A 24,239-nucleotide genomic window follows, 5' to 3' on the forward strand; every position below is an offset into this window, starting at 1 on the left:
TTTTTGGGCTTCCCTGGTGGCGCAGTGGTTGAGAGTCTGCCTGCCAATGCAGGGGACACGGGTTCGAGCCCTGGTCTGGGAAGATCCCACATGCCGTGGAGCAACTAGGCCCGTGAGCCACAGCTACTGAGCCTGAACGTCTGGAGCCTGTGCTCCGCAACAAGAGAGGCCGCGACAGTGAGAGGCCCGCGCACCACGATGAAGAGTGGCCCCCGCTCGCAGCAACTAGAGAAAGCCCTCGCACAGAAACGAAGACCCAACACAGCCAAAAATAAATAAATAAAATTAAAAAAAAAAAAAAAGCCAGACCCTTAGCTCTAAAAAAATTAATAATAATAATAATTTTTGAAGATAGATCACTGTGATTTCTGGTATTTAAGGAATTGAGTGACACATCTATGAAAAAGAAATAAAACTTCCTCCCATTCCCCTCTACTGATTTTTTGAAAATAATTTCTCTGTGTTCACATCTATAAAATCAAAACAAATCAAAATACAATTCGCGCAGGACTCTGTCCCACTCCTGCAATTTCTTACACATTCACATAGATAAGAGCTAATTAAAAAAAATACCACTAATCTCAATAAGAAATGTATTTCTACTAAAATTCTACTTTTGACATTCAGTAATTATATAGCAATATCAATACTATATTTATGATGCACAGTAATAATTATAATGACTCAAGCCAGAAAAAAATTTAATATTTATAACCCTTTAAAGAATTTTCCACTTTTCATATGTATCTTTTCTTTGCAAAGAATAAAGGAAAGATTATCAAAACAGTCTTTCAAGAACGAAAAATAAATTATATTAAGATAAAATTTTATGGTTAAACAATGGAATGGAAATACGAGTTCAAGGGGGAATAAAGCCAAAGATGTAAAATTCCTAAATGTCAAAGAACAAATTGTTGATGCATTGTTTTGAATTGTGATATTTAAATTTCACTAGATATTTAGAAGAGTATTATAACCCTATTTTAAAATCAAATGCCATAAATTATATCTATTTCAACTCGTTAAGGAAAATCTTAGATGTCAAGTAAAAAATGTTCAAGAGGATACAAAAGTTATTTTAGGCTCTGGGAAGCTCTGCCACTCTGTAAGCAAGCATGAGTATGGATAACGCATATGAGATGAACAGGCCAATACTTACAGATAAAACCCTGACACATTATATTTCTGGATTGTGGCTAATTTTTTCTGGGCATTTATCATGTTGCCAGTGCCATTCTATCTACGTTCAACAACTCATTTAATCTTCACATTACATCATGAGGTAGACACAATTGTTAGCCCATTTTACAGATTAAAACTGGGACTCAGAAGGGCTAATTAATGCACCCACGGTTATATAGTGAGTGAGATTGGCATAAAAACACAGATGGTCTGATTTAATATCCCACTAAGTTTGGAAACTGCCCCAGTCTTTCCCCTTTTCGCTTTCCTGGTAACCCTTCCTCTTTTCCCACGAAACTTTCGTTAATGCCTTCTACCACTCACTCCACTCTGTACCCATAAATAAAAAACAGGAAAGATATATGCTAAAGATTAACACCGATGATGGGTTATCCAGTGATTTTTATTTTTTTCTTTCTTAATTACTGACATTTTCTAAATTATGAGAAAAAAAATTGTCATATTAGCTCATCGTTCAGGTTCAGCAAATAGTCATTTTCTTTCCCCCAACTCCATGGAGAAGCAAGCATCCCTATCCCATCAGAGCTGGGCTTGGCCAGGGAACTTGCTTAGGCCAGAGGAGTGTGGGAAGAACTGACTGAGTGCCAGTCCTAAGCCAAGGCTTCAAGAGGCATCTCTCATGTGTACCCACTCACCTAGGGGCTTCTGACCTCTGCCAGGAGAAGATGTCTCAGGTAACTGTACCCTCCAGCTTGGGTCCACCCACAGAGCGTAGCCAGAAGCAGAGATGCCCTGGTCTACCTGTAGAAATGTGAGAAAGAAAGACATGCCAGCTGTATTTTGGGGTTGGATTTTGCACCACAAAACTGGCAAACAACGATAGTGAGAGGCCCACGCACCGCAATGAAGAGTGGCCCCCACTTGCCGCAAGTAGAGAAAGCCCTCGCACAGAAACGAAGACCCAACACAGCCATAAATAAAATAAATAAATAAAAATTAAAAAATAAACAGGAGCTGTTGTTTAAAAAAATAAAAACTGGCAAACAGAGTATATGCCTACTGCATTTTAAACTCTCTACTTTATCATGCATCATATACATTTCTTTTCCTCCAAAAATAACAAACTTATGAACTGCCCCTTTCAGTACTTCGGAGTTTTCAATCATTGACATTACTCATGAATATCCACTGCTTTTGTTCTGTGAACATCGAAATCATTCGTAGGTGTTTATTTATCCACGTAAATTAGATGTTGATACAACAAAGAAGAACTAGAGCTAGAAGTCATTTCCTAAAGCACTTACATTCTGCACTCTTCCTCTGCACAGCCTTGCCGTACCCCATATGGAGAAAGCTGGCTGTGCAACTCCATTCTGTCTGCACTTAAAACAGCCATGGGTTGCCAGGAGAAATCCTGCTGGCAGCAAACAGTGAGGTGCAATTTCAACTTTCTGGCAGTTACATGCACTCGGTTAATGACCTTGCACACTGTGGTTCTGTTTTTCAGTGTGCCTCTAGTAGGAGGGAAATCCAGGCTTTTTTTTTTTTTTTTAATTTTGATTTGTGATTATAAAACTTTGGAGATTTATCACTTCTCCAGCTAGTGTCAGGTGGTCATTTTCCTAAGTGAGACGCAATCCAGATCAGCCTGTCTTTTGTAAGAGTGAGGCATGGCTGTGTGTTGGAGAATGAGAATCAAACTGTAACTGAAGGTTTTTTGTTGTTTGTTTGTTTACTCATTATCCTGGCCTGTTTATACAGGGAGTTTCAAAAAAAAAAAAAAAAAGAACTGAGACACAATGCATCTGAATTAACCAAAGAAGCCACCCGCAATTCAGACACCAGCAGTCAATTGACTGAGATAGAGGGTGGGGATGACGCAAGGTTGCTAACAGATGGCTTCCTAACAGAGGACTGGCAGGCTGGGCTATGTTCAGGCTTAAGCTCTTATTCTGTTACTCTCATGACGTCCCAGTTTGCTCGACGAAACACCATTGGAGATCATCAATCGCTGAAAGAGTCCAGGATAAAGCTTCTAGGAAGTTGCCTCCTGCTCTTCAAAGAGAAGACATTTACCAGGGACTGTTGATTAGAAGGCATTTCAATGGAAAATATTCCTTCTGTAAAGGGAGGCTGTGCCTTTAATTATCTCACTTGGTAGGCAGTCTCTACAGTTAAAAGGTGTATATATATATATATACATATGCATGATATATCTATATCATTAGTGGGGCAAAATTCTAAAGTAAGATTAAAAGTAATGATTACAGATTAAAGGAGTAGTTAATGATCGTTTACGAGTTCTATAATTTATTATTTTTGACAGAAACAACTTCTTTGAAAGGAAATGACATTAATAAAGCCTTTCAGATTTGACCTTTTAATGGCAGTAAAATTGAGTTATATAAATTCTATTAATGGTAATGGATGATTTCCAGCTAAATCGCTCTCTGATATTATGGAAGACTGCTCATTTTCAGAATCACTTTCTGTAAAGGAATTGTTGAAAATGGTTTAGTTCAGTGAAGTCAGTTAACTGAGATTATCTGTTTTTAAGCTACAGCGAAAATAAGTAGAAAAATTGTGATACCGGTCCTGTATTTTATGATGTAAAAGAACTTCTGAGCAAGGTAATTAACTTCCAAAGGCAAAGGTGTTTTTCTGCAATTCATGTACGGCACAGTGCCTGACAAAAACATTTTCAGCAATGTTTTCTTAAACTAAATCTACTAGACCTCTTTAATTTTTGTTTATTAGAGAAGTTATTAATTTGATATCTGATCTCATCCTGTTCTTTATTCTATAATTTTTTCTTGAATTTCTAATTTAGAAAGGAAAGAGCATCAATTTTCAAAAAGGAAGGAATTTCTAATATTTAGTGAGGAGTAATCAAATATAAATATCAGGCATAATTCAACTGAGTTCAGAGGCTACCATGATCTAACATTCCCTGTATTCTGAAAATAGGAGAAAAGAGACAATCATATACTGCTAAAATTTAATCAATCTGGCAACTGGCATGTAGTTTTATTTTTGGTTGGCAGAAGATAGAAAACTTTAAACATTTTATAACATGAAATAACATTAGGATCACCATTAATTGGTATAAATATCTCCTTTTCAAAATGGTTCTGAATATCTTGTAGAATAAGGTGTACCAAATTTGAAATAAATTATGTTGAATTTTATCTTTGAGTTTTAACCAAGACACATTGAAAAAGTTGGGTGACATGAAAAAAAGGGAAGGAATTTCTAATATTTAGTGGGGAGAGTTACTGTTGGATTAAGTAGACATTTGACTTGGAGGTGAGGAGATTTGCATGAAAGGGGCTGGAACATAGAATCACAACCAAAGCTGTTTTCCAAGATGTGAACTCTTGTGGCTGTGAAGAGGGCATAGAGGTCAAAGGCTCAGTCTCCAGACCTGCTCTGTTTTTATTAGATCTATGATGCTGGGCTTATTATTTAAACTTTTAGTTTCAGTTTCTCTGAGCTACCTAACTCACAGAGTTTTTGTGGAAATGAATTAAGTAATGTTTGTGAAGTGCTTAATGCCATGCTTAAAATAGAGTAATGTTACCCTCTACTGTTTCTAGGGAGGATTCAGAAGTTAACTTTAGATACCAATCTACTGGGCATTCCACCTGCAGAATTTAACCTAAGGCCACGAGGTTTGCTACGACTGTTCATCAGCTTGTTGCAACAGGTGTGTCACTGGTCAGACCCAGCAGAAGGAGAGTCTTGACTTGAAAGGGACATGAGGTACTGGGCTAAGGTGGGCGTTTCCAGGTCTAAGAGACTTACTCAAAGGTGCTACGAGCTATAAAAATGGCATAGATGATAAATGGGCAACATATTTTGTCTAACTTTGGTTTTATCCTTGTACCTAACATGATGCATATGTATATTCTTCTTAGGTGAAGAATCTTCCAATTACCTGTGCAAACACCTACCTGTCTGATGTCAAAGTTTTAAGTAGCTTCCCTCTACTCGAACCAGATTAGCTTAATCATTTGAAAAGCTTTGCCCTCTAGGGCAGGGAATTGGGGTGCAGACAGGTGTTATAGAACTGCTGTAGGGCTTTTTCAGATCCTAGGACCAAGGTTTCATATTGTGCATGTATTAGGTTTCTCAAAACACAGGGGGTTGAAATAGTTAAAAAATAATTTTATAGAAGCAAAAGTAGAGGTTAGAGATTTTAATCGCCTCTCTTCGGTCACTCCCTAAGTGTCTGTCAGTCAGTCAACATTTACTGAGGACTTTCACATATGAGACTTTTCCTATGGTAGAAAGATAGTATAGATCAAGGGATCTAGAACTCAGAATCTGTTTCCGGTGGATATCAGATGTAAATATGATAATTACAGGAAGAAAACTACCTGGTTGTTAGGTTCTCCTGAAACACAGCAGGACCTTATGGTCCTTGCCCTCCCCCCCGCCATGTCCTCAGCCTGCCTTTTGTCTGTGGAAAAACTTAAGCCAAAGAATAAGTTTAATCAGAGAAGTGAGAAAATGCAGAAACAAAGGAGAACAGTCAAAGGAGACCAAATAATAATAGTTTAATCATTAAGCGTAGTCAAAGACCTTTAGCTCCTCCTTAAGGACTATAGATAATATTCTGAGCCGTGTCCTGTGAGCTGTTTTGCAGGTACTGAAGCCCCCGCCAGCTAGAGGAGGATGACCGCATGATGACCAGACTGAAGCCATGACATAAGCTGCTCCACTTCACACAGTTCCGAGAACTGGCCTCAAAGAAATGGGAACAAACCCCGGAACTAAAGGTTAACTGTACTTAAAACAACCGAGGTGACACTGATCAGACCACCACATGACTGGTTTCAAGATGACTGTCAGAACTGACTGTGCTGTTCCACCCCCTCCCTCCGCCTACAACCCCAAAACCCTCCTTTAAAAGCCCCTGTCCCCTGAGTAGCCAGCGGGAGTTGGTTCTCAGATGGGAGTCCACCCTCTCCCCCAGTTGCCAGCCTCCGACATAAAGTCAGCTTTCCATTCCTACCAACACGTGTCTCTCGAGAATTGGCTCTCAAGCGGTGAGCAGCCGGACCTGGGTTCGGTAACACTCCCAGTTCTATCTTTCAATCCTGATAATCTTCATTTTTCCGTTAATTATTCTTCATCTATATTGCTGTAGTGCTGTAGGATAACTACATTATCAGTCATTTATTTTTCTTCCTGCGAGCAATTTTTGATAGTAAAGACAATGGGAAGAGTCAGGAAACCTATGAGGTACCTCGGAGAGAGGAAAGAGGCTATCACCAAAAGAGGAGAAACAGGTAGGCAGTAACACAAGTCAGAGCAGTAGTGTGGCTTATGGAGGGAGGCCCAGCGGGTTCTAGTTAATTCCATCTCTGATATGGGACAAGGTGTTTTCTTTACAACTCCCACTGCTTGTGGGATGGCGTAATGGTACAACCTTTGAAAAATATTTTGGCAGTTTTGCACAAAGTTAAATACACACTTTCCATATGGCCCAGCCATTCCACTCCTAGGTATTTACGTAAGGGAAACGAAAGCATCTGTCTACACAAAGACTTATACATGAATGTTCATAGCAGCTTTTTTTGTAGTAACTAAAAACTGAAATGTCCATTTACAGTGAATGGATGAACAAGCTGTGGTACATCCATACCTTGGAATACCACTCAACAATAAAAAGGAATAAAACATTGATAATGAACATCATGAATGAACTACAAAATAATTATGCAGCGTGAAAGAATTCAGACAAACAAAATATTCTATGTGATTTCATTTTGTATAATATTCTACAAAATGCAAACTACCTATAGTGGCAAAAATATATCAGTGTTTACCTTAAGACTGGGGAGGACTGGAGAAAGGGTTTACAAAGGGGCGTGAGGAAATGTTTGGATGTGACGGATGTGTTGAGTGTCTTGATTGTGACGATGATGATGATGTGTATGCGTATTAAAATTTATCAAATTTTGTACATTAAATATATGTCGTTTATTATATCTATCCTACCTCAATGAGGCTGTTAAAATATGCTTTAAAACTCTTCAGTGGAACACTTTAATATGGCTGTCATGCCTGCCACCCCACATTTTGCCCTCTAAATTCCAGAAACTTCACTGAAACTCTTTCAGCGACTCATACCGAGGCTCTCAAAACCCAGTGTTTTCTCTACCTGGAGTGTACCTGCTGCCCACAGCCTAGGTCATCCTACTTACCTTTTACTTCTCAGCAAGAGATCATTGCCTTCAGGTACTCTTCCCTAGCTCCACAATAATGGATTTGGCCCTCCCTTCTTGGATTTCTCCTTTTATAGCATGTTATTACAATTCATTTTAAATACTGTTTCTTTTCTTATACACACCACCAGAATGTAATCTCCACAGTCAGGTATCACATCTGTTTGATTTACCACCGTATCCCCAGCAATTAATCCTATGCCTGACACAGTAGAAACTTGAAAAATATTTGGTGAATGAAGGGACTGATGTATGAAGGGAACGATGTTTTTATAATGAGGACAAGTGTTCTAGGTCACTGGCGGTGGTGCAGGTGGGGACCCAAGACCCTGAGTCTCTGAGGTCTGCACACAGGAGCTTCACTGGGGAGTGTTCTTGGGAACAACACTTGTGAGGAAACAGGGAAACGGGACTGGGCAGAGGGAGAAGTATAACGGGGACACATTTGTAGCAGTAACCTCCCTGGTCCCAGGGGGCACCTCAGTTGGGGGATGGATCTTCCAGTTGCCCAAACAGAGGCAAGGGGGCTGGGCCTCTGTATCTCCCATGTCAGTACTCCATGGATTAAGTGAAACCTTCATGAGGCAACTTACTTCTGTCAGGGAAATTTCCAGAAAAGCCTCAGGTGTGAGCCCTCCACCTCCAACACACCCATCCTCTGGGGGATGAGAGTCTTGAATCTGGAAGGGGAACTGGGCCACAGATAGATGCACCACAGAGATGACGGGGCAACACATTTCAACAGGAGACAAAGGCTTAGACTTGGCTTATGAGGGCAAACCTTGTGATGGCCTTGGAATCCAAGTGAGTAAAATGTCATGTTCTGAACACTTTTCCTTCTATGAAGCTGCTGTTCTCGGAACTGTTTCAAAATGCAGCATAGAAAGCATTAAATTAACCTTTTCAGCTAAAGAAGATAAACTAGAAGTGTCAAATGACTTGTGATTTAGAGTCTTCTGACAGAAATAAGCATTGGCTTCATAGAGAAGAAAATTCAAGAGATAGTTGTTGAGCTAAGAGGAATGGCATTCAACTGCTAAAGAATTTTGTAACTACACAAATACATTTTAGGAGGTAAAATCTCTGGGGCGGTGAGTTAAATGTGAGTATATTTCGCCCCCTCGCCTGCAATCCATTTGGATCCTCGGCTTTCTTCTGTGACATCAAGATCACTTCATAGGGAAAAGGTGACTACTTCTACCAGTTTCCACATCCTTCTGTTAAAAACAAAACTTTTTCACAGTTCAGAGCAAAATTTGCTCCATAAATTATTTTCAAATTTTTTTTTTTGTAATTGAAACTGAATTTTTCACAGATGGCAATAAAAATAACCCATTTTAAAAATCTCTTCTTCTAAAAGGGAATACTGGGACACTGTTACCAGTGAAATGGTTTCTGTTTATTTTATTCTGGTTTCATCTCCTTCTGCTATTCAACTCTCAGTCTGGCCTTTGCATGGAGAACAGAGGATGCAAAATATAATGACAGAAGGACAAAGAGTGTTGATCAAATTGTCATTATGATTAAGACAGAAAATTGTAAATCAAACATTTAAGTTTCTTAAAATGAAAGACAATTTTCAATAAGACTTGAATAATTTATTTGTTCAAAATTCTTACACTGATTTAAAAACTAGCAGTACATCACAGAGGTTGAGGATAAGTAGCTGACAAACCTTGTTTAAATCCTAGCTCTGCCACTTAGTAATTTTGTGACTTTGTGCAAATACTTAAATTATCTGTCTCAAATTCCTCATCTATAAAAGAGAAAGTAATAGTATTTTTATCCGGTCGTTGCAGGAATAAATTTGGTACTATACATAGAAATAAATTGTAAACTACCAAGAACTATATATAGTTCATATATAAGGGACCTAGAGACCTAGAAAGGGATCCTGTTCTCTAGATCAGTTACAATCATTCATATCATTTTTTAAAAAACATGTTAAATTATATTTTGTGTACTTAACATTATAAATATAACTAAAGTATTACATATCACTAACATATGAAAATAATGTTTTTCCAAATATTGGTAGGGACATACCCATTAAAAAAGATTTTCTTAGGCAACGAGATTACCATCAGACCTAGCAATAAAGTGCTAACGTGGGCTCTGATATGCATAGACCCTCATTTTATTAAACCAGATACATATTTGTTAGTGGAACACTCTGATTACTATTCAGGGGTTCTTAACCAGGAGAAGATATTAGAATCACCTCTTGGGCTATGTAAACACACACAGACGTGGGTCTCCACACCAAGATGCTGTTCAATGGTTTTTATGGGTCTTATAAATTTGTCTCCTTAAAAGTTTTCCACCAACTATTCAGATGAGAAATCCTATGTAGGATGATCACAAGGGAATCATACCTCCTTTTTGCCTTTTACTTCACTCCTGAACTGGAGTTGAGATATTTGTCAAACCCAGAATGCCGTGCAGCCATGGGATTCAGGGGAAGTTGGCCACTCCCATGTCTGTGTGATGGATTCTCTTTGAACGGCACTTGGGACTCCCTCTTTTAAGGACCCCTGCTACTCTCTCTTTCTCCCCCATTTGGTTAATATAGTCTGAAGCATTTTCCTCACTTGACCTTGAAACTTGATGCTCAAAGTGAGGGTCATTAGCATCATCTGGGTGCTTGCTGGAGATGCAGAATTTCAGCCCTACTAGAGAGTGAAGCCAAATCGGAATCTGAAATTTAACAAGATCCTCGGTTGATTTGTGTGCACATTAAAGTTTGAGAGGCACTGAGATACAAAGCCAAGTAGAACCCAGAGGAAAGATCATGGAGTGCATGTTATTTAGAGAGAAATTGTGTTATTTTGACTTTTTTCATCGAGTTTTTTTCCCCCCAAGGTTTGTTTGTTTAATTGGTTGGTTGATTGATTTGGCATCAGAACTAAAAATAGAAGAAAGGGGTTAAAGTTAGGTGAGGCCTTAGGCCAGAGGAGGTAAAGAACCTCTTGAAACCTGTTATTTGTCCCTGGTCTCGAAGGATAAGTTTGGAACAGGGCACTTAGTAATGCACAGTGGGCCGTTGGCTTTGTCCTCTATGCAAACATCTCCGGGAGCCCTGGTGGGGAGGCGTCAGCTGGCGGATGATTTAGTGATTCATGGTTCCAGCCGTCAGAGGCAGAACCAACGGTAAAAATGGGACTCTGCCTGCACTGGCATTCTTTTTTTATCATTGAGAATATATTAAACAATAAATCATTTTGCTGTTTTTAATGACAAAAACATTATCACTCTTATCATTAATAAAATGTGCTCTGACATCAGTGATATAGGGGTGTTTCACGGCTCTCCCTTTAACATCAGTGGGTGGGAAGAGAAGAGAGTGTGTCACAGAATCATGTTTAACTGTTTCTAAACTATTTTTATTTCATTATTTTTAATTCTCAGTTCCTATGCTGTTTAAGGAAATGAAGCAATCCAATATGGTCCTTCTATAGCACCATTATATGAGTGGATATGTGTAAGTTTTACCATGTGTAAGTTCCAAGCTAGCTTAAATAAAACCAAATTCTGAAGAGAGAATGAGATTAATCCACCTTGGGTCAGATATTTAGTTCTGGTCTAATCAGCTATGAGCTGAAGATAGGGGATATATAGTATAAATAAAGATGAGGAGGGCTCACTTCTGTGGGCAGGGTGGCAGTTCCAAAGAAGAGGGAAGATAATCAGTGGGTACCATATACCATCCATCTATCATTATAGATCATCCTAACTAGATTTGGCATCAACAACCATACCAAACAAATGAAGGATAAATATAAGTTCATATTGTGAGTCCTGTAACAAGCATGAGGAACCACGTCAAAGGTGGATTTGTATTTATATCCTTTATATGATTCCTATGAAGGCATTTCTGCTTTGTGGCTATTTGTAGCAGAGCAACCAAAGAAGCTTTATTTTTCTTAAACAGTCGTTACACCTTTTGGCCACCATTCTTCCGTAGCTTACTAGTTGCTAAGTGAAACTTTCTGCTGCTCAAGAATCCCAGCTGCAAAGATTTCCAATAGTATCCTGCTATGATGCCTCAGGGCTGCATCAGACCCTTTTAAATGTTTGCAGCTGTTCCTTTTCCAAGTGACTACTTTGGAAAAAATACCACATTTGCCCCATATTGGGACATTTTAACAGAATAGGCTGCCTTTTAAAAAAGTCTGTTACCAGATTGCTGACATTCTTACATAAAAATGATCATTTTTCTAAATACTTTAGAAATTGACATGCCTATTTTTTAATGCCTGTAGCCCTGTTCTCCCAGATGATTCCTACAAAATAGTTGCTGCCCTGTGTGCAATAAAATGGCTCTTTGAGATGGGCATGTACTTTGTTTTGCCCCATCTACCTCAATGTTGGAAAAAAGGTTTACACTGATGAGCCACATCTTTCACCCTCACTTTCTGGCTAACAACAAAGATTGGCTAAAAATCTGGCTGGATTTAGGGGCTGAGGCTTTCAGCCATGGAGCCAGTAAAATGACTGACTTCGGCAGTAATTAGAGATGCAACATCCTTGGACAGTAATGTCAGGTGGTTATGACAAGGGTCTCTCCAGGTATTGCAAAGAGTTTAGTCAACAGCCCAATTGGAAATTCTGCCAACTTGGCTACAACAATGCTACAGCCGTCTTCTCATCTGAAGCCAGAGTTTCCAAGGCTCAGAATGATTCACAAGGACACTCAAATCTAGCTTCTTCTCACGATCCCTGCTGCTGTTTAGAGTGCAACATTGTTATTCATCCATCCATTTACTTATTTACAATATTGGGAAAAACATGTAGAAAGACATCAGTGATCATAACAGATGAGGAAGGAGGGAGAGAGAATAACCCCCAGTGTATATGCTCCCCGACCCCTGCTCTTACCCCATGGGATTCAGAGCTAGTTCTCTGAAATTATACCACTGTTACATATACTTACTTATATTCTAAGTATTGGTCAAATAATCTGGCTGATAAATCATCAAGGCAATCAGAGCAAAAGATTCTGAGGAAACTACCAAAATCTCTATTTTTTTCATCTGAATTACCAGTTCTCATATATATGAGAAATTTAAGACTGTCACTGATGGTCAAGATCTTTGTTGAAATGCAGATTCCTGAGACAGGAGCTTCTGATTCTGAAGTATCAGGAATGGGCCCAAGAATCTGTATTTATTGTAGAGTTCCCAAGATGATTCCTATGCAGCCAGACCTACAAACATCCTTTGACTGAAGTTTGGGAATGAGACTATCTAAAATTAATCTGGTTAATTCCGGGTAGCAGAGGGGAAATCAATCAAACAAGTTGTTTAACTGAAGTTTGTACTTCAGGAGATACACTGATTGAATGAATTTCCTTTTTTTTAAATCATCAGTTTTGTTGGCACCATATAAACAAAAGGCAGGGCTTTTTAAAAAAATCCCCTTAAGTAAAAATGAGTGAAAAGGCAAATTTGATCAACTGAATTACAAATGTCAACAACATTTGAAGAAACCCTAAGAATTGTGTCAGGCAAAAACAATGATTCTTGCTGTTCCTTCTTTCTACCCATTACCTCTAAATAGAAATAAGATTTACTTTATGTCTGCCTTGCTGGAACATAATGGTTACCTTCCTGGATAAGCATCAGAATATACAATCAGTGGCTCAGTGAGATTAATCTTTACAGCAAACTGTCCTCCCCACCAACCTTACGGGATGTTGAAAGAGCAATGTCACAGCTTTGCATATTCCATGGCTCGAGTTGTCAGGGGGTGAGCCGGTGACCAAGGCAGCCAACTGCCTGTGAGTCCGGAGCACTCCTTCTCTCTTTCAGTCTTACCTTTCAAATTTAAAATGTTTGGGTTTTCTCCAGGGAGACATTTCACTTGACAATATGCCCCAGGAAATCAAAGAAACATGGAGGTAAAGAAGGCAAGCATGAGAGAGTAGGCCTTTTCCTCCCTGTCACCCTGGGGGTCTCTAGTGCACGTGATTCTCCCCACCTATGACAGCTCACCCCCTAGGACTGAAGGGATGGAAGGGATCCTTAAAGAAAGTCACAATGACAATTATGAGTTTTCTTTTAGAGCCATATATGTGTTTAGGATAGATGAGGTGCCAGGAGGGAAACTTGGGTTCAGTAGAGCTTCTCAGGAAGATCTCAGAGTATTTTTATCTGGAATGGGGACTAAAATACTGTATGAAGAAAACTAAATTGTAAGAATTTTATCAAGTAAGGATTTTCACTGGCTTACTGTGAGTACTGTTTCTACTACTTTTATCACTACTACTGGAGGTTAACATTTACTGAGTGACAACCGTCTGCCAAGCAAGGGGCCAGGGGCCAAAAATTTCTCCCCACACCCTCTGACCCTATACAAATTAGGAAGTGAAATCTCATGCAGTGTAAACCCATCAGTGGTTCTTCATATAGCCAGTGGAGGAGTCTGAACTTGAACCCAGATCCACCTTGACTCCAAAGGCTAAAATCTTCTTGCTTGCCACATACTACTATTTTTCCAAATATAATGATACAGTAAGTGTTATCATTTACTGAATACCCACCAAGGGCCACACACTTTGCATATATTATTTTATCCTCATCACAAGGAGGAAATTAAAACAAATAACTGACTCAAGGTCACATAGGCTGTTATTTGCAGAGATGGAATTTCAATTTCTGTCCATGTACCTCATTTTCTTTTCTCCAACACAGGCTAGGTGTGCTGGAAGCAGAGGTGGGTGTTTGGATTGCTTGCTTTGGAAAATATGTTTCATCAATAACATAAAGTTCATGAAAAAGAAAAACACTGGTCTTTCTATCCTTTCCTTTTGCATCCCTTCTACAATCATATCAAAAAAGACTCTTGTTCTCTCCAATTAACTCTTCTATTTTTGTTAGGAGATGAAGGCAAACTAGTGATGGAAGGGAAAAATAAGAGATTTTTTGTTTAACTACAGAAAGGCCAATTTTGTCTTAAAGGTATTTAAGCCACCAAACCCCTCCCTTCATGAGCTGAGAATATTAATTTGAATTCCTGCAGAGGAAAAGTTAATCGTTTTGCCTATGGGGAGAATGTGGTGTTTCTTGGAACATGTGAATCCTTCCATTAATTTAATGGAAACTCAAAGTGAGGGAAATATCTGGAAGACACATTCTATGATAGTCATCATAAATCTGTAAGAAACCAAAGTATAAATTGGACACAAGCACAACTCAAAGTTCTAAGTAGAGTCGAGTCATTATTGTCCAGAAAGTGTGGGGACTTCCCTGGTGGCGCAGTGGTTAAGAATCTGCCTGCCAATGCAGGGAACACGGGTTCGAGCCCTGGTCCAGGAAGATCCCACATGCCGAGGAGCAACTGGGCCCGTGCGCCGCAACTACTGAGCCTGCGCTCTAGAGCTGGCAAGCCACAACTAATGAGCCCACGAGCCACAACTACTGAAGCCCGTGCACCTAGAGCCTGTGCTCCGCAACAAGAGAAGCCACCGCAATGAGAAGCCTGTGCACCGCAGCGAAGACCCAACGCAGCCAAAAATAAATAAATAAATAAATAAATTTAAAAGAAAAAAGAAATTGTGAATTTTGCCTTTTGCTTTGTAGAACTAATTGCATACTCTGCCTCCATTAACAAACTGACACAAGGTGGGTTCATCAAAGTGGGTTGCAAAGCGGTGTGTAAATTAACTATCGGGTCTTTCAACATCCAGTGCATTAAACAAGAAATCTGTGGGAAAATGTTAAAAACTTGTTCAGAAAGTTAAGTGTTGGGTAATTCCAACAGTTTAGAGATATCTGCCCGTGGAAAACAAGACGACCATCTGCAGCTTAGTAAATGTGTGGTGGGTGAATTCCAGAGTGATGCTGGGTGAGATTTGCAGGCTGTTCCGTACATATCACCAGTCACAGCTGTGATAGTATTTTTTTCTGTTACAGCAATTCCTTTTTTTGATACTCACAGGGCTTATGTCAAGAAAGAAAATGTTCTTCCTTCCTATAGCTTCTGATAAACCTATCTTGTCAGCACATCCTACTTTCCTGAGATTAAAAAAAAGAATCTAGTAAATTTTTTAAAATGCTAATTTTTGTTTTCCATCCCTATGAAAGAAGAGGAATACAAATTCTTGGCTCTGCTAGGTTTGTTGCCCTGATTATCAAACCACACATCACATTCCTGTTAACAAAATGACACACTTGGTAAGGGGATCACCTAGCAGCTTCTATTTTGTCCTTGAAATTCCTAAACTCTCAGGAAGAAAAAAAAATGCAGCTCCAAACTCAGTTAGCTTAGCTTTAAATTCAGTAAATAATTACATTTCTATGTTAGTGTTCTCTTTCTCCCTTCCTCTCTACCCACCCCTCCCTCTACTATATATGTGTGGATGTGTGTGTGGATGTGTGTGTGTTTGTGGATGTCTGTCTACTCGATGTGGAGGAAGGGACCATCAATTTTAAAAAAGCTCAAAACCTACCCTTCCTGCTGTCTCCAATGAGCAATCAAAAAGCAATGGTTCATTTTATCACTTGATAAAAATATGTCAGTATATCATATAGAGCACTATATTAAAATTTATTGGAATTTCCCATTTTAAAATATGGAGCACATAGTTATTATTCCAGTTTGGAAATTATCCCGTCGTGTACCCTGGGACACATCACATACACATAACACCTACATGCATGCTTGTGTTTGCACCTCCAATGTTCCTCTCTGTAAAGGAGATTGGGCTACTGTTTAAAGCTTGAGTAGAATCACTTATTGTTCAGCTGTAGTCACTCCCCCATCCACTCCTTTGGGAGGGGCATGCTTCTCTTTGTGACCTGCCCCAGCCAATGGAATTTGAGAGAAGTAACTGTGTGCGTTCTGGCAGGAGAGCCTAAATATTAAGAAACATTGTTTTTATTCATGTATCTGGGGTCTTCCAAACTTTGTCATTAGAAGAACATCCTGAAGTAGCTGCAGGCCTAGCATGAGACTCATAAAGCAGACCTGGAAGGACCCACAGCGTGAGGCAGAGGCTCAGAAGTCCCACTGCCAGCAAACTGAGACAAAGTCATGCTAGGTGACCTGTAAACAAGAGAACAAATGATTGTCATTTTATGCCACGGGGTTTTGGGGTGTTTTGTTACACAGCGTTTAAAGTGGCAGTACAGGAGCAACACACCAGCATAGCTTATAGCATTAATATTCTGTGATTCTAATTCTATGCTTTATTCTGGATTATGCCTATCAACTACTTACTCATCTTAAAAAGGTGTAAGGTTTGCACATGAATAATAATATGACTTCTTGGTAATTATCAGAGGTTTTGTTTTCCATGTATTTTTCTGTGTATGCTTATGTAGTCTAGGCTTAATTCAGGGATTTGATATTAATAACCCGTCTTCTCTGACAAGCACATATTAGGGAGTCAGATGAGAAGTTATTTTCGGGGCGGTATCCTCAACTCTAAAACTCTTTCCATCATGTTCTGACCAAGTTACTTGACTTCTTTAAAAAAACTGGAACAAATCCTATTTAAATATCTCCATTTTCCCCCTCTGACCTAGCATAGGCACGAAGGACTTGGAAATTTTGACAAATATACTAGTAGCCTCTGAAAAATCATGGTGGCGATTAGAATGGACATATCCACGTTACATCTTTTGCTAGTTAATTCTGTGCATTTAGATGGTTGATGCGGCAGATGATTTTGATGTGAGTAGCTCTCTAGATGACTATCTTGGGGGTACTGACATCTTCTGATTTATGTAGTTGGAAGTGGACCTGCAAGGTAGTAAATTCCACATTAGCATGAGCAAGGCAAATTGAGTGATAATCCCTGAACAATGCTGAGAAACTCTCAAATTCTTGCCTTCCACTGTTAACGCCTCCTGTTCACAGGTCACTTCTTGCACTGCACTGAAAAGTGGCTCTTAAAGCCATACATTTGCACCTGCCTCAAGGAATTGACTTAGCTGCTCTCCTTGTTAGCATACTTTGTACACTTCATTACTTCAGAGACCTTGCTAAAGATGTGACCCTGGGTAGCTGTTGTTGCCTTCTTTGTGAATCGAAAGCTAACCAAGCTTAAGAGCTAGATTAAGTGGCATGGAAATTTAAGAAGACAGCTGGTGCCCTACTCTGAAATGGAAATACTACACTTAGGTCTAATGTTTCATTCTTATGCAGTAGAGATATATTAGGCCCCAAGAGGAACAACACAACAGAATTCTTTCAGGCATCAATAATCTTTTTCTTCTATTCTTTAGTCATTGGAAACCTGGCCATAGATTGCCATTGGCCATTATGATAGGTAGGACAAGAAGGGAAATTATCTAACAATCTACCTCTATCTATCTATCATCTATGTATCTACCTATCTCCTTCCCTCCCAATCTTGCTATCTAGAAACATGGGGGGGGGGGGGAGGTAGCTTGTTTATTTTCTGAGATTAGGAACCCCTAATTTAAAAATCAGTCTAGGCTATTATGAATTGAAGATCAGATTTTTCTCTTATTAGTGCTGCTAGTAGCAAAATGCTTTATAGGTTTTTTCTTTGCAAACTGATTATGCTGTGCAGGAAAATAAATTCTTTAAGACATCCTCCATGAGCCTAAACCACAGATGACTTTTAAAATAACAAAAATTAGCAAAAATGGAAGTGTGCTTTCATACTGGCTATTTTAAATATTCATGAAAAAGGCTGCTAATTTACTTTTGACTACTGTTCACATTTTCTGACATGGATATTTTCTGTCTGAATGCATATTTTACTTCTCAAGAAAGAGAACAGACAGTGGAAGGGAAATAGCATTTATCTACTACCTACACCAAGAATTTTGCTATGAGAGCAATGTAGAATTTTTTCATTTAATTTTTTAAGGATTAACATTGCTATCAATCAGGATAATAATTATATTTGCCATTATTACACAACCTTCAAATAGAGAATTTGGATAGCTTTTACTCATCTATATTATATCACTATAAAACTGGAATGGTGTTATTAGTTATTATTTCAAGAAGGAAGACACAGGGTTTTAGGTATCGTATCCAAGGCCATATAATATTCAGTGATCGAGACAGGCTTAATACGGTGTCTAGATGTCCCAAGCCGTGCTTGGTATGGGGTATCTAAAGAGCTGACTTATTTCCCTATCTAGGAAAATGCTTAGTTTTCTCATAACTTTCACTTATTGTAGATCTCAGCAGCAATCAGAGTTTAAACTCCATTATATCTCATAATAAAAATAATTGCCATCTCCTTTGCAGTATAACAAAAGTTCTTAGAGCAAAAACAATAATAATAATTTAGGTCAGCCTTATTCTTCAGGCAAGTTTAAATTTGATTGCCAAAAAAATTTCCCCCAACTCCACTGAAGCTATTAACTAGGCCACCCCTATTCTTATGTTTCATAGCACACTTTGTTACTTTTTCATGACTTTAATTTATTATTTGTATATCTAATCAATGTTTATCTTCTCTACTGGAAACACAATGAGGTCAGGTATTATCTATCTTAAATAATAATAAATCCAGTGAATAGCAAAATTTTGTATATATAGAATGTCTTTAAAATGAATAAATCCCATCTTCTGCTAATCTTGGGCCTCTTGTTATTTGTGTATTTGCTTAACAAAACCAGCTGGTCATGTAGAAGGATTCACACTAACAAATATAACCCAAACTGAAATAATGAAAGCCCATGGATTTGATGTAATTTTCCTGGAAATTCTAGCAGAGCTGGTGCTTAACTCCATTTATGGTGTATTGACATCTGTATTTAATGACCATTAAGTCTCCACCAAATTGATATGGGGGAATGTACCATATAGCCATTGTTACATTTTCCTTCTTGCCTTTGCAAACTTATGACACTTAAATTCACTTGGTTTTCTCGGGAAAGACCAAGTCCAAGTCATCACTGCCTTCTCTCATGCATCTGTGAAAGTGTATGTATGTGTGCGATAGGAATAGCTCTCGTCCTGTCCTCAAGATTAGTTACAGTCTCGACAAATGCTTCTGATGACTGGGATTTACCTAGATAACCTTCTGAGACCTTAATTTACTCTGTCTGTAAGATAGCCTCTTTTGCCAATCAAACAGCAGTTTTCCTGATGGAAGCATTGACACTGACGTGAGTTAACTTGCCCAACATTAGACATCTAGGAAGTTGATGAGCTAAGATCAAAATTAGGTTTATCTTACTCCACAGACTTAGCACTGGCTCATTATTTACACAACAAAGGTAATAACAGCGCTTGATTCAGGCCACAAGGATTATATTCATATAGGTCAAGCTCTGAGTACAGTCTTGCTAATTGTAAGTTAAGTAAAATCGATTCTAGCTATACACAACTCTACTGGTCATATGCAGTGCCTGAACCTGAAATAGGACAGCAACACGGGGGGAAGAAAAGGGACACTCATGCCAGTCAGGGATTGTTAACTCTATTTTGTAGGCAAGAAGTAGTTACTCCAGAAAATACAATACCAGTTCTTGCTCACCAAATAATTGGTTATTTTTATTCCTTTGTTTTTTCCCCTCTGATTCCAGCATATTTTAATGTTGGTGTTGTCCATACACTTAGAATGCCTCAAGTAATTAAGGTCGCCACAATAAATTCACTCAAAAACAAAAAAGAGGTATTACAATTCTCCTGTGCTCCTCTGACCAAAAGTGAATTGTGTTTGGAGTTGCTGACATACTGGGGAGGACTGTGGTTCTTTAGGTGGCTTTTTCATCAGAAGTGGCCTGAAAAGGGTGAAGAACAGTATCCTATTCTTTAGGAACCAACAGAGGCCAGATATGAAACCAGGCAAGAGGGAAGCATAACACCAAAGATGTTCTTATATAATATTCAGATTTAGGAGATGGAATAACAAAACTGAATGGGAGGGCTTCCCCGGTGGCGCAGTGGTTGACAGTCTGCCTGCCAATGCAGGGGACACGGGTTCGAGCCCTGGTCTGGGAAGATCCCACATGCCGTGGAGCAACTGGGCCCGTGAGCCACAACTACTGAGCCTGCGTGTCTGGAGCCCGTGCTCTGCAACAAGAGAGGCCGCGATAGTGAGAGGCCCGCGCACCGCGATGAAGAGTGGCCCCCACTTGCCGCAACTAGAGAAAGCCCTCGCACAGAAATGAAGACCCAACACAGCCATAAATAAATAAATAAATTTAAAAAAAGAAAAAAAAAAAAAAAAGACAAGCAGGTTTAAAAAAAAAAACAAAACTGAATGGGAAGTCCATTGAGCGAACCCATAGGGCAGGAAGCTGAAGCTGAAGGACAGACCAGTCAAGGGGAGACAGGTCCAGGAAGGTGACACAAGTTGTGGTATACACTGATCCTGAACAATGTCGTAAAGGTTTAGAGACAAACCCAAGTCATCAGAAAAAGAAAAAGTGGGAAAGTGAGAGAGAAGATCAAGTCAGCCAACCAGGCTGTTCACAGAGAAGGGAAAGGCCATTCAATGAGACAATTTTCACTGGCTTTGTCAGGGCTTAAAATTCAAAGGTGTAACTAGTGGTCAAGGGAGAGGGCTTACATCAGATTAAAGTCGTTTAACTACTCTGAGCCACACAGTCAAGACCGAACTTCTCCTTAAAGTAAAAATATTGGATTTTTTCCAATAAACTAAGAGGATCATCTTTAGTTCTGAATTCCATCATAAGGCTAGCTTTGACAAGTGAGACAGAATGGAGGTGGAAGGAGGTGGTAATGAGAGAGAAAGGGAGAGGAAAGGAAAACAGCCTAGGAGGAAAGGGAGCGAAGGAATAGGAAAAAAATAAAAAGATAAAGGAGAGAGAATTGCACTAGAAGGAGACCCAGAAGGCCGCCATCAATTGCCTTAGTTTACCAACTTCCACTTAAGAATGTAACATTATGTAGTTCTCTCAAGAAGAATACTTTCTTCTCTTATCACAAATATGATATGCGAACAATCAGGGGAGAATGTGGCCACATCAGTGAGATTTGGAAAACAGCCATTAATCATGGGATCAATAGCTCTCTATCATGAAACTAGAAGAGTTGGTCACAAATTGGCCATGGTTTTCCCCCTTTGGCACATGATTATCCTCATTGACTACAAAAAATAACTCTAGAGATAGTTTTGTTGTAACTCAAAGAAGGCTTCGAAGTTTTTATTTCTAGAGAATATTGTGTTTGTATACCACCTCCAAATAGTCAAAGCAATTTTATCTCTAGTCCCTCATTTCACACTCACAATAATTCTGTGAGATAGTTGAGGAAGTTTTTATCATTTGTCTTTTGTTAAAAATTTTTTTGATGTAAAAATTGTTGAATGTTACTTGATCCATCAATTATTTAGAAGTGTGTTGTTTAATTTCCAGATTTATGGGAGGTTTTCTTAGACATCTTGATTAACTCCTAATTTCATTCTATTATGTTTGGAGAATACACTGCAAGTGACTTTGATTATTTTAAATTTATTGAAATGTGTTATGATCTAACTTGGTGAATGTATCAGGTAGAATTCTTTAGTGATGGCTCTAGTGTTCTATACAAATTAATTAGATTTAAGCTATGTACTGATTTATGTCTAATTGTTCTATCAATTGCCAACAGACAACTATTAAAATACCTTACTGTTAACCTTGAAATTGCCTAGTTCTTCCTTTAATTCTATAAATGTTTGCTTCATGTATTTCAAAACTCTGCAAATAGGCACATATACACTTAATAATTGCTGTCTTCCTGATACATTGTTCCTTTTATCATTATGAAATGCTCCTCTTTATCTCTAGTAATACCATTTGTCTTGAAAGCCATTTTATCACATGTTAAAATATCCACTTCAGTCCTCTTATGTTTCGTGTTTGCATGGCATATCTTTTTTCATCTGTTATGTTTTCAGCTTCTCTAGTCTTTGTATTTAAAGTGTATCTTTCTAGCCAGTATATAGTCTTGCTTTTTTAAAATCCATGTATCAATCTCTGCTTTTTAACTAGAGTGTTTAAAAAAGTGTTATCCAATTTTGTCAAAATTTTATAACTTACTACTCTTTGAAAGGTACCATTAAGGAAATCAAAAGGCAAGCTCCAGTCTGGGAAAAAATATTTGCAATGCGTTTACCTCACAATGGCATTGTTCTGAGAATATGTATTAAGTAACTCAATGATAGACAAACATTCCAGTCAGAAAAGAGGCAAACAATTTTTACAAACATTTACCAGAGCGGCAGAGCTAAGATGGCTGTGTGGGAAGACACTGAGCATCTCCCCACGACTATGGCGCCTGCCGGCTGCTGGTGGGGAACCCTAACCCCAAGGAGACAGGAGGAACCCCTAAGTGAACCTGTAGGACATGGGGGGACTGGGAAGGGGGAGGAGAAGTGGAAGCCAGACAGGATCGGCATCCCTGAGGCCGGGGAGATCAGGAAAGGCAGGTGGGAGGGACCCCCGGGAAGAGAGGGAAAGGACCGGAGGGCGATTGCCCCGCCCACGCGGGCCCCGGGAGCCTGCTGAGCTCCCAGGCTGGTCCCATGCCCTCCAAGGCCACGCCCCCCCCCCCCCCCCACTGCATTTCCTGATTTCCTGCGGGCATAGGAGGGAGGCCGGGGATATCAGGAGAGGCAGGCAGGAGGGGCCCTCCAGGACCAGAGGAGCAGGAGAGGAGAGGAGGGCAAGATCTTTTTTGACCCATCTTCTAGAGTAATGGAAATAAAAACAAAAATAAACAAATGGGACTTAATTAAACTTAACAGCTTTTGCACAGCAAAGGAAATCATAAACAAGACAAAAAGACAATCCTCAGAATAGGAGAAAATATTTGCAAGTGAAACAAAGGACAAAGTATTAATCTCCAAAATATACAAACAGCTCATGGAGCTCATTATCAAAAAAAGAAACAATCCAGTTAAAAAATGGGTGGAAGACCTAAATAGACATTTCACCAAGGAAGACATACAGATGACCATGAGGCACATAAAAAGATGCTCAACATCACTAATTAATAGAGAAATGCAAATCAAAACTACAATGAGGTATCACCTCACACCAGTCAGAATGGCCATTATCAAAAAATCTAGAAACAATAAATGCTGGAAAGGGTGTGGTGAAAAAGGAACCCTCCCGCACTGTTGGTGGAAATGTAAATTGATACAACCACTACGGAAAACAGTATGGAGGTTCCTTAAAAAACTAAAAATAGAACTACCATATGACCCAGCAATCCCATTACTGGGGATATACCCTGAGAAAACCATAATTCAAAAAGAGACATGTACCACAATGTTCATTGCAGCACTATTTACAATAGCCAGGACATGGAAGCAACCTAAGTGTCCATCGACAGATGAATGGATAAAGAAGATGTGGCACATATACACAATGGAATATTACTCAGCCATAAAAAGAAAACGAAATTGAGTTATTTGTAGTGAGGTGGATGGACCTAGAGTCTGTCATACAGAGTGAAGTAAGTCAGAAAGAGAGAAACAAATACCGTATGCTAACGCATATATATGTAATCTAAAAAAAAAAAAAAATGGTACTGATGAACGTAGTTGCAGGGCAGAAATAAAGATGTAGACATAGAGAATGAACTTGAAGACACGGGGTGGGAGGGGGAAGCTGGGGCGAAGTGAGAGTAGCATCGACATATATACACTACCGAATGTAAAATAGTTAGCTAGTGGGAAGCAGCAACATAGCATAGGGAGATCAGCTCGGTGCTTTGTGATGACCGAGAGGGGTGGGATAGGGAGGATGGGAGGGAGGCTCCAGAAGGAGGGGATATGGGGACATGTGTATTCATATGGCTGATTCACTTTGTTGTACAACAGAAACTAACACAGTATTGTAAAGCAATTATACTCCAATAAAGATCTATTTAAAAAAAAAATTTACCAGGGAAGATATATGGGATGGCAAAGAACTA

General features: G+C 39.1%; 2 long non-coding RNA genes across 2 annotated transcripts in view; one reads left to right on the forward strand and one right to left on the reverse strand.

The window, feature by feature from the left end:
* LOC309665756 overlaps nucleotides 1-8,190 on the forward strand; it is a 101,972-nt gene extending 93,782 nt beyond the window's left edge. Inside the window, exon 5 of the long non-coding RNA XR_014266663.1 lies at nucleotides 4,740-8,190. This is a non-coding gene — a long non-coding RNA (uncharacterized lncRNA). The remainder of the gene's footprint in view (nucleotides 1-4,739) is intronic.
* LOC309665763 overlaps nucleotides 10-24,239 on the reverse strand; it is a 114,927-nt gene continuing 90,697 nt past the window's right edge. Inside the window, exon 2 of the long non-coding RNA XR_014266674.1 lies at nucleotides 10-24,187. This is a non-coding gene — a long non-coding RNA (uncharacterized lncRNA). The remainder of the gene's footprint in view (nucleotides 24,188-24,239) is intronic.

The sequence above is a fragment of the Balaenoptera physalus genome (genome assembly GCF_965194825.1).
Source record: "Balaenoptera physalus genome assembly, chromosome: 8".
Taxonomy (NCBI): Eukaryota; Metazoa; Chordata; class Mammalia; order Artiodactyla; family Balaenopteridae; genus Balaenoptera; species Balaenoptera physalus.